The sequence below is a fragment of the Hordeum vulgare genome, chromosome 3H, assembly GCF_904849725.1.
Source record: "Hordeum vulgare subsp. vulgare chromosome 3H, MorexV3_pseudomolecules_assembly, whole genome shotgun sequence".
NCBI classification, from domain to species: Eukaryota; Viridiplantae; Streptophyta; class Magnoliopsida; order Poales; family Poaceae; genus Hordeum; species Hordeum vulgare.
This window is the reverse complement of record NC_058520.1, coordinates 203,570,794-203,582,213: the sequence shown is the minus strand read 5'-3', so window position 1 is coordinate 203,582,213 and position 11,420 is coordinate 203,570,794.

Below are 11,420 nucleotides of genomic sequence, written 5' to 3'. Positions count from 1 at the left end.
TTTTTATTGCTTGCACCGATGACAAATTACTTGAGGGATCTTATTCAATCCATAGGTAGGTATGGTGGACACTCATGGCAAAACTGGGTTGAAGGTTTATGGATGCACAAGTATTATCTCTACTTGGTGCGGGAGTTTTGGCTAATATGAGGTGGAAGAAATCGTCACATTCTAAGGGATCTCTAATCATATAACATTGTTTGGAACTAAGCAAACACAATTCATTATGTTGTCTTCCTTGTCCAACATCTACTTCGAAGCATGTAATAGTTTGGTGAGTGCTCACAATTATAGAAAGTGTCTAAGATGATATATTTATATGTGAACCTCTCTTTCCTTATTACTTATTATTAATTGCAACAATGACTGAGGTCTATGTTGGTCTATTCTCAACAAGTTTCAATCATCATACTTGTTATATGTGAAGCTATCACTTTCCATAAGATCATCTCATGATCTTTCATGCTATCGTTCTTTTCATACTTTTGATCACGGCACAAAACAAAGCCCTTGACTAAGATACTCTTTATTATATAGCTCGCAAGCTCAAATACATCAGGGGAGACACAAGGCAAAAGACTCAAACTAAACACTAAAGACTTATTCCACTAAGATAAGAAATAAAAACTGATAAGGAAAGAACTAAAACAAAGGTAAAAGCAAAAGATATAAAGGTGATACGATACCAGGGTAACTCCCCCAAGCTTGGCATAAGCCAAGGGAGTTGCCCATACCAATGCTTAGTTGTCTTCCTTTGGTGGTGATGGTGATGGAGTCTTTGCCTTCGATTCCAAGAGAGCTATCAATCTTTGATTTATACCTTGGAGATATGCGACATGGTTTTCCAGCAAAACAACTTCACGAGAAAGGGAAATATTGCGAGCACGAGTTGTTTCAAAAAACCTCAAGAGTTCAATAAAGGATGGAGACAACACGTGGAGGAAGGGTTGGAGAAAATCCACCCCTTCAACGTCTTCAATGTTGAACATAGGTTGAACTTCCTCCCTAGCTTGGGTTTTCTCCTTAGCTTTGTCCCTGGCTTCCGTGACTTCTACTCTTTTCAGATCAGCATCTACTTCTTCATGAACTTGAGGGAGATTATTCTCCCAAACAGATTCCTAAGACATCTTTGCTCTAAATCTGCGGCAGACAACAAGCTCGAAACGAAAACAGAGGAAAACTTCGCGATACGGAGATCAAAACCCTCGAGCGTATATATAATGATTTTTCCTAGACCAGAAGGAGTGCCAAGAAAACGGAGTCCGGGAGGCACACGAGGTGCCCACAAGCCCTGTTGCCGCGGCTAGGGGGGAGGCCGCAGCAACCAAGCTTGTGGCCGCCTCGTGCGCTCTCCGGACTACTTTTTATTTTTCTAATTTTCCATAAATTCCAAAATAAAGAAAAATTCCTATTGGAGAAGTTTCGGAGTCCAATTACTTACCAAACAGATACCTCTTCTTTTTCAGGGTCTGAAACAGGGTGCTAAACATCCCTTATGTACTCCCGTGGAGTTATGATATTGATGATATTGGTCTCAACATTTATGGGAGTACCACAGATATAATGCTTGATTGTTTGCCCATTTACCACTCTAGGAAAATTACCTTCCATGTTATTGATTTTGATGGCACCAGAACGATATATTTCCTCAACAACGTAGGGACCTTCCCATTTGGAGAGATGCTTGCCTGCGAAGAATCTTAAGCGAGAATTGTATAGCAGGACATAATCACCTACATTGAACTCTCGTTTTTGTATTCTTTTATCGTGCCATCTCTTAACCTTCTCCTTGAACAACTTGGCATTCTCATATGCCTGGGCCCTCCATTCATCTAATGAGCTAATATCAAACAACCGCTTCTCACCGGCATGTTTGAAAATCGAAGTTGAGCTCTTTGATTGCCCAATAAGCTTTGTGTTCTTGCTCAAGAGGTAAATGACAGGACTTACTGTAAACCATTTTATACGGTGACATGCCCAATGGATTCTTATAAGCAGTCCTATAAGCCCATCGTGCATCATCAAGTTTGCTAGACCAATTCTTTCGAGATCTATTGGCAGTCTTTTGTAAGATGAATTTGATCTCCCTATTTCTCAACTCCACTTGACCACTAGACTGAGGATGATAAGGAGAAGCAACTCTATGGTTGACATCATACTTAGTGAGCATCTTGCAGAAAACACCATGAATGAAGTGTGAACCGCCATCGGTCATCAGATATCTAGGGACTCCAAACCTTGGGAAAATGACTTCTTTAAGCATCTTAATGGAGGTGTGGTGATTAGCATTTCTAGTGGGGATAGCTTCTACCCACTTAGTGACGTAATCCACAACCACTAAGATGTGATCATACCCATTGGAACTCGGGAAAGGTCCCATATAATCAAAGCCCCAGACATCAAATGCTTCAGTGACAAGTGAATAGTTCATAGTCATTTCCTGACGCTTACTGATGTTCCCTATTCTTTGGCATTCGTCACAAGACAAGACAAACTTACGGGCATCCTTGAAGAGAGTGGGCCTATAGAAACCTGATTGCAATACCTTATGAGCAGTTCTGTCTCTAGCATGGTGTCCTCCGTAGGCTTCAGAATGACACTTCTGCAAGATCTGTCCCTGTTCATGTTCAGGCACACAACGTCGAATAACACCATCTACTCCTTCCTTATGAAGGTGAGGATCATCCCAAAAGTAGTGTCTCAAACCAAAGAAGAATTTCTTGTTTTGCTGGTAGGTGAAACCGGGTGGTATGTATTTGGCTACGATATAGTTTGCGTAATCAGCATACCATGGTGCACTATGTGAAGTGCAGATGACATTCAATTGCTCATCAGGAAAGTTGTCATCAATAGGTCGTGGGTCATCAAGGACATTCTCTAGCCTAGACAAGTTATCTGCTACAGGGTTATCAGCACCCTTTCGGTCAACAACGTGCAAATCAAATTCCTGTAGCAGGAGAACCAATCTGATTGGCCTAGGCTTAGCGTCCTTCTTCTCCATAAGGTACTTAATAGCAGCATGATCAGAGTGAATAGTGACTTTGGAGTCAACTATATAAGATCTGAACTTTTCACATGCAAACCCGACTGCTAAAAACTCCTTCTCCGTAGTGGCATAGTTTCTTTGGGCACTGTCTAGACTTTTACTAGCGTAGTGAATAACATTCAACTTCTTGTTAACTCTTTGTCCTAGAACAGAACCAATAACATAATAACTAGCATCACACATGATTTCAAAGGCTAAGTTCCAATCAGGTGGTTGAACAATACGTGCGGTTATCAAGGCCTTCTTAAGTATTTCGAAAGCTTCCTCACAATCCTCATCAAAAACAAAAGGATCATCCTTCTGCAAGAGTTTGGTAAGAGGCCTAGAAATCTTAGAGAAGTCTTTAATGAACCTTCTATAGAAACCAGCATGACCTAGGAAACTTCGTATACCTATGATATCTGTGGGGCAAGGCATTTTCTCAATTGCATCAACCTTAGACTTATCAACTTCAACGCCTTTCTCAGAGATTTTGGGTCCCAAGATGATGCCTTCATTAACCATGAAGTGGAACTTCTCCCAGTTCCAGACGAGGTTGCTATCTTTGCATCTCTGTAAGACTCGATCAAGGTTGTTGAGGCAATCATCAAAGGAAGAACCGTAAACGGAGAAATCATCTATGAAAACCTCAACAATCTTTTCACAAAAGTCAGAGAATATTGCCATCATACATCTTTGAAAGGTGGCAGGTGCATTGCACAAGCCAAAAGGCATACGTCTATAAGCAAATGTACCGAAGGGGCAGGTGAAAGTGGTTTTCTCCTGATCGGATTGTGCAACAGGTATTTGCGAGAAACCTGAATAACCATCTAGAAAGGAGAAGTGTGTGTGTGTTTAGATAGCCTTTCTAGCATTTGGTTGATAAACGGCAAAGGATAATGGTCTTTCCTGGTTGCCTTGTTCAGTTTCCAGAAGTCTATCACCATCCTATAGCCAGTAATAATACTCTGTGGGATTAGTTCATTCTTATCATTAGGAACGACGGTGATACCTCCCTTCTTAGGTACGTAATGTACTGGACTTACCCAATCACTATGAGCAACATGATAAATTATTCCTGCTTCCAGAAGCTTTAATATTTCTTTCCTCACGACCACTTTCATCCTCGGATTTAATCTCCGTTGATGATCAGCAACTGGCTTAGAATCAGGATCGGTTTTAATCTTGTGCTGACATAGAGTGGGACTAATACCCTTAAGATCATCAAGAGTATATCCAATAGCAGCACGGTGCTTCCTCAAAGTTTTTAATAACTTCTTCTCTTCGTGATTCGAGAGGTGAGCACTAATAATAACAGGATATATCTCCTTTTCATCAAGATATGCATACTTAAGTGTATCTGGTAACTGTTTTAGCTCGAACACATGATCACCCTTTGGTGGGGGAGGATCCCCAAGCAGTTCAACAAGCAGATTATTCTTGAGAATAGGATATTGTTCTAAAATAATTTTATCTATCTCATCTCTTTCATCCATATGCATATCATTTTCATGCTCAAGCAGATATTGCTCTAAAGGATTCGTAGGAGGTACAACAATAGAGGCAAGAGCAATGATTTCATCCCTACCAGACGACTCTTTTTCACGAGGTTGTCTTCCAAACTTGGAGACGTTAAATTCATGAGACACACCCTCGAAACTAACAGTGACAGTCTGTTTAACGCAATCAATATGAGCATTGACAGTGTTGAGAAAGGGTCTACCAAATATGATGGGACAAAAGCTATCTTGTGCAGTAGCAAGGACGAGGAAATCAGTAGGATACTTTTTCTTACCACACAGGACTTCTACGTCTCTCACAATTCCCACAGGGCAGATAGTGTCTCTATTAGCTAGCGTAATAGTGACATCAATGGGTTCTAACTCAGGAGGTGCAATCTCATCTTCGATTTCATCATATAGGAACCGGGGTATTGCACTAACACTAGCACCCATATCACATAAACCATGATAACAGTGATCTCCTATCTTGACAGAAACAATGGGCAGGCCAACTACAGGTCCGTATTTTTCTTTCGCATGAGGTTTAGCAATTCTAGCGGAGTCCTCACAGAATTTGATAACATGTCCGTCTATGTCTTCGACTAAGAGATCTTTGATAATAGCAACACTAGGTTCAAATCTAATTTCCTCAGGGGTGCAAGTGGTCTAATGTAACACCTACGTATCACAGTTGGAGCTTTAGAATAATCCTTTTTCCTAGCAAGGTAAGGTGGTTTCTCAGCGTAGGCACAAGGAACAATAGGATCACTAAAGGCAATGACTTTCTCTTCAACTAGATTGGGTTTAACTATGTTGACTTCTACAGGCGGGTGATACTTAAACCACTTTTCTTTGGGAAGATCAACATGAGCAGCAAAATATTCACATAGAGAAGCTACTATCTCAGAGTCAAGTCCATACTTAGCGCTAAAATCTCTAGAAGTGTTTGTTTCAACAAAAGATTTAACGCAATCAAACTGGAAATTCATACCTGACTCCTTACTTTCTTCAAGCTCCCAATCTTCAGAGTTACGTTTGATTCTTTCCAATAAATTCCACTTGTGGTCAATATCCTTCTTCATAAAAGAACCGGTACAAGAAGTGTCAAGCATGGTACGATCTTCATGAGAAAGCCGAGCATAAACGTTTTGAGTGATAATTTCTCTCGAGAGATCATGATTGGGGCATGAATATAGCATTGATTTAAGACTCCCCCAAGCTTGAGCTATGCTTTCCCTGTCACGAGGCCAACAGTTATAAATATAATTCCGATCACGATGTACTAAATGCATAGGGTAAAACTTTTGATGAAATTCCAATTTCAACCGATTGTAGTCCCATGATCCAGTATCATCACATAGCCTATACCATGTTAACGCCTTATCCTTCAAAGATAAAGGAAATACTTTCTTCTTTACCTCATCCTCGGGCAAACCTTCAAGCTTAAATAAACCAAAAACTTCATCTACATAGATTAGATGGAAGTCTCGATGTGATGATCCATCTCCTGTAAAAGGATTAGCCAACAGTTTCTCAAGCATACCCGAAGGAATTTCATAAAAGATACTTTCAGTAGGTACCTCAGGTTGAGGAGAAACCCCTCGTGCTTCCTTTCATGGTGAAGATACCCCGAACAAATTCCTCAAAGGAACAGTCTCCATAGTGACAATAAATTTCAGCATAGTATATAAATGTTTCCTTACCAAATTCCACTTACCAAAGGCGCTTCACTCCCCGGTAACGGCGCCAGAAAAGAGTCTTGATGACCCACAAGTATAGGGGATCAATCATAGTCCTTTTGATAAGTAAGAGTGTCGAACCCAACGAGGAGAAGAAGGCTCTGATAAACGGTTTTCAGCAAGGTAATAACTGCAAGCACTGAAAGTAGCGTTAACAAGTGATGGTGTAGTGAGGTGAAACGTAGCAAGCGAAAAGTAACAAGTAACAAATAGTAGAAACAGTGCAGCAAAGTGTCCCAATCCATTTTGTAGCAAGGGACAAGCCTGAACAAAGTCTTATAAGAGGAAAACGCTCCCGAGGACACACGGGAATTTCTGTCATGCTAGTTTCATCATGTTCATATGATTCGCGTTCGTTACTTTGATAGTTTGATATGTGGGTGGACCGGCGCTTGGGTACTTCCCTTACTTGGACAAGCATCCCACTTATGATTAACCCCTCTCGCAAGCATCTGCAACTACGAAAGAAGAATTAAGACAACGTCTAACCATAGCATTAAACTAGTGGATCCAAATCAGCCCCTTACGAAGCAACACATAGACTGGGGTTTAAGCTTCTGTCACTCTAGCAACCCATCATCTACTTACTACTCCCCAATGCCTTCCACTAGGCCCTAAGATGGTGAAGTGATATGTAGTCGACGTTCAAATAACACCACTAGAGGAAAAGACAACATACAACATATCAAAATACCGAACGAATACCAAATTCACATGACTATTATCAGCATGACTTATCCCATGTCCTCAGGAACAAAAGTAACTACTCAAAAAGCATAATCATAATCATGATCAGATGTGTAATGAGTAGTATCAAGGATCTGAACATAAACTCTTCCACCAAGTAATCCAACTAGCATCAACTACAAAAAGTAATCAACACTACTAGCAACCTTACAAGTACCAATCGGAGTCACGAGACGGAGATTCATTACAAGAGATGAACTAGGGTTTGGAGAGGAGATGGTGCTGATGAAGATGTTGATGGAGATGACTCCCGTCCGATGAGAGGAGTGTTGGTGATGACGATGGCGACGATTTCCCCCTCTGGGAGGGAAGCTTCCTCGGCAGGATCGTCCTTCCGGAGCTCTAGATTGGTTCTGCTCAAGTTCCGCATCGTGGCGGCGGAGAATCCATGAAAAAGCTCCACCCTGATTTTTTCTCGAACGAAACCCTTCATATAGCAAAAGAGGGGGCCAGTGGGCCGCTAGGGTGCCCACAAGCCCTGTTGCCGTGGCCAGGGGGGTAGGCCGCGGCAACTAGGCTTGTGGGCCCCTGGCAGCTCCCCTCTGACACTTCTTTCGCCTAGTATTTTTTATATATTCCCAAAAATTCCACATTGATTTTTAGGGCATTTGGAGTTGCGCAGAATAGAGGGCTCGGATTTTCTCCTTTTCCAGTCCAGAACTCCAGCTGCCGGTATTCTCCCTCTTCAAATAAACCTTGCAAAATAAGAGAGAAAAGGCATAAGTATGGTACCACAAAGTATAATAACAGTCCATAAATCGATAAATATCAAGCATGATGCAAAATGGACGTATCAATATCGTCATGACTTTGCGCAGTTCTATCAATTGCTCGACAGTAATTTGTTCACCCACCGTGATACTTGCTATTTTGAGGGAAGCCTCTTGTGAACACTATGGCCCCCAGGGTCTACTCCACACCATATTTTCAGCCTTACACATTTTACTTTGTTGCACTTTCCGCCTGCAGATCTCACTTTGCAAACAATCTTGAAGGGATTGACAACCCCTTTGAAGCGTTTGGTGCAAGCTTGTTTGTGTTTGCGCATGTACTCTGGACTTGACAAGACCCTCCTTCTGGATCGATACCTTGGTTCTCAAGCTGAGGGAAATACTTACTGCTCCTATGCTGCATCACCCTTTCCTCTTCGAGGAAGAACCAACGCAAGCCTAGCCTCTGTCGACGTGTCAACTTCTGGCGCTGTTGTCTGTGGGATAGCACCGCCTAGGATCTCGGCAATGACACGGCCGCGGTCGCGGACCGCACCAAGCCGGCTAGGGCCCTCAGAAACCGGAGTGAGGCCATAGGTGGAGTGATACTCGCGCTGTGTGGCCTCCATCCGGCGTTTAGCCGCGGCAATGGCAATGCCCTCCTCCAGGATCTGCCTGCGAGCCTCCTCCAGCGAGGCCCGCGCATCAGTGGAGTTCGTGGAGGTGGCGATGGGTGTATTCAAGCCGGTGAGAGCGGCCTGAATCGTATCGGCGGAGACAGGAGCTTGCTCACCAGCGTCTGCTAACGCCTTGCCATGAGCCTTGCTGGTGCCGACACCAATAACCATCATGACGGAGACAGTGGCGACGTGATACGGGGTAATGAGCCCCACGGATGACGGAGAACCGTCGAAGATGAGCAAGTTGTTAGGGTACACATTGAACGTAGGCGTCTCAGTGATAGAGAGCCTATTGAAGCTGGCGCATAACGCCTCGACATCAAAGTCCTTGCCACGGTAGCGAGGACCGTCGCCGAGACACAAGTCGCTAAAGAGAACGTTGAGGTTCTCCATAGCAGCGACGACGACGCTCGGGAGTGACTCATCGTCGGACTCCCCGTCCGAGTCCGCATGACGGACAGGGACGTCGATCATCATCGGTGAAGCCTCATGAAAAGCAGTCTCCACAGGCATGCAGATCGGTCCGGACGCGATGCATCCGGCATTGTAAGAGCAGGGCCCTGCCCAGCGCGTGAAGCCAGCCGATGACGTGGACGGCCCCACTTTGGGAGCCAAATGTCGGTGTTAACTAACAACATAAGCCATGGGTAGGCTAAAGATGGTGGGAACCGAAGTGGCATGGGAGGGCGCTGGGAACGAGGATGGTACAAGCATGGAACGCACGATGTACCCAGGTTCAGGGCTCTCCGTAGAGATAACACCCCTAATCCTGTCGGAGTGTATGATGTATGAATGGGACTACAAAGTGCTCCTGGAGCTGTATTGTGGAGGAGGAAGAAGCAGCTGCTAGCTCGTGTGTGCCTCTCCTATGTGGTGTGTGTGTCTGCTGAGTTGACCGACCCTCTGCATGGAGGGGGGCCGGAGGGGTTTTATAGAGGAACCCACCAACCTACAATATGGATAAAAGGTACAAGAGTGGGGCCCGGCTGGCAGCCTCACCGGTTGGCCAGGGGGGGCCTTGGTGTCTTGTCTTGTCGCTGATGGGGCCCGCCGGCTGCGAGGTCATGTTTGGTTGTGGGACCCGCTGGCTAGCCAAAAAGGCTCTCGCGTAAGGTTGACGTAGGACACATGTGGTACGTCCGGCGTCGTCCAGCGAGGATCGTCATGGGCAGGCAGTACGTCCGTCTCCACTGTTCCCACGCCGAGTGTAGTAATGTAGTGAGAGTTTGACGGGCTGACACTATGCAGGGTAATGGATCGGAGCTGGAGGAGGTCAGCGGCGTGGCTGCCGACGCTTGTACCTGCCGTGCACCCCGATCTAGTACCTTTGCTGACGCGTAGCCACCTTTAACCGTATGGTCTCGTCATGACCTACGGACTGATGTGACTGGTGCTCCCTAGCCGGCTAGTCGCTGGACTAGCCGACCTGGGCACGGTCGCCTCGCCCCTAGCCGGCTGACTTGGCCTAGACAGTCAGGGGGAGGTAGTCGCCTCGCCTCTAACCGGCAGGTGCTTCCTGTTCGGTCAGAGAGTTGGCCGTCTCGCCCCCAGCCGGCAGGAATTTCCCTGCGGCCAGGGGGACTTGGTCTTTACAGAATGGTTCTTGTTGCTCCTTCTTGGTTGAAGGCAAAGGAGTAGGCTCGATGTGCCTACCCCAGGGTTATCCCCCCGACACATGTTTAGCACATTTTACACTAAATTTTCCCATATCCTGTATAACTTTTCAGTTACTCTTACTTTTTTCTATCCGCGGTGAGGCAACTTTCAACTAAAAAAGCTATACTTGAGGAGAAAATGTGAAGAATTCCATCATAGTTAGTTTTTAAATCTCATACTGAACCATTATAGTGCACCCATAGTGAACTTCCTTTAATCATGCATGTTATTGTATCCTCTCAATGATACTTTCCTTTTCATTTTAGTTCAGATGTGTCACAAAAGTTATATAGTGTAATTTAAATTTAATCATTGAAGAGAATGTAGCATGATAGTTCCCCTTAAACCACGACCATTTGCCGGTCAAAAAAAACCACGACCATTTCAAAGCAAATGATTGTTATATCTTTCCTCATATATCAACCTTACACTAGATCAAATGAATACCAAGCACGTTCTAGTCCTACTTTTTGATCCAATGAACAACAACTCAATGCAATGCAAATATCACATTTGATGTCGATGCTAAATCTGAACCTCACACCTTATGTTTTATTTGAGATTTGAACATTAAAATCATTTTGTGAAGAGTAAACTCACATCCTCTTTAACTAATTTAATTTATATAAGTTGGTCTACATATTATGTTAAATTTGGCTTATTGATTTAAATATCATGGATGTTAAATTTGGCTTATTGATTTAAGTATTTTCTGAAAGATGGCAGCATTTTCTTACTTCTGCATCTCTCATTTTTGTAGGATATGCGAGACCTCAACATGTTTAAGGCATTGAAGAGTGCTTCCAATCTTTTAATTTAATTTCATCTGTTGTATTTGTCCTAGCTTAAGGGCTCACTAGTGAGCTCATGGAAAGTGTTATCTCCAAACCGAATGTTCTCTCACGTGTACATAATACGCCTACTCAACTTGGAATTGTTACGCAATGGCTGTGCAATATTGAACCTCCTGTTTGTGTGAAATTTTGATCAAATTGCAATTTTTGATCTATCAGCTATACTGACAGCTGGTGAATGCTTCATATCAGCTCAGGCTGAGGTGGCTCTTGAGCATGCATGATTGCCCCTAAATAAATAGTTCATCCCACACATCATTTTCTAATTCCTTTATGTTATCATTCCTTTCTAATTACTCGCATGAAGCTCTAGGCCTAGGTTTTAATTTAAAGTTTTCTATGTAAGTCTAATCTCTGTGCCGTTACACATGACATTAAGCCTATATAATGAGTAGGTTCATAACTTTTTTGCCTATTGAGGCTTAATATAGTCATTCACTGCTCAATAATGTATCCTCATAAAAGGTGAAGAGTGTTTATGCCGAGGAAAGAGCAACAGTTATATTC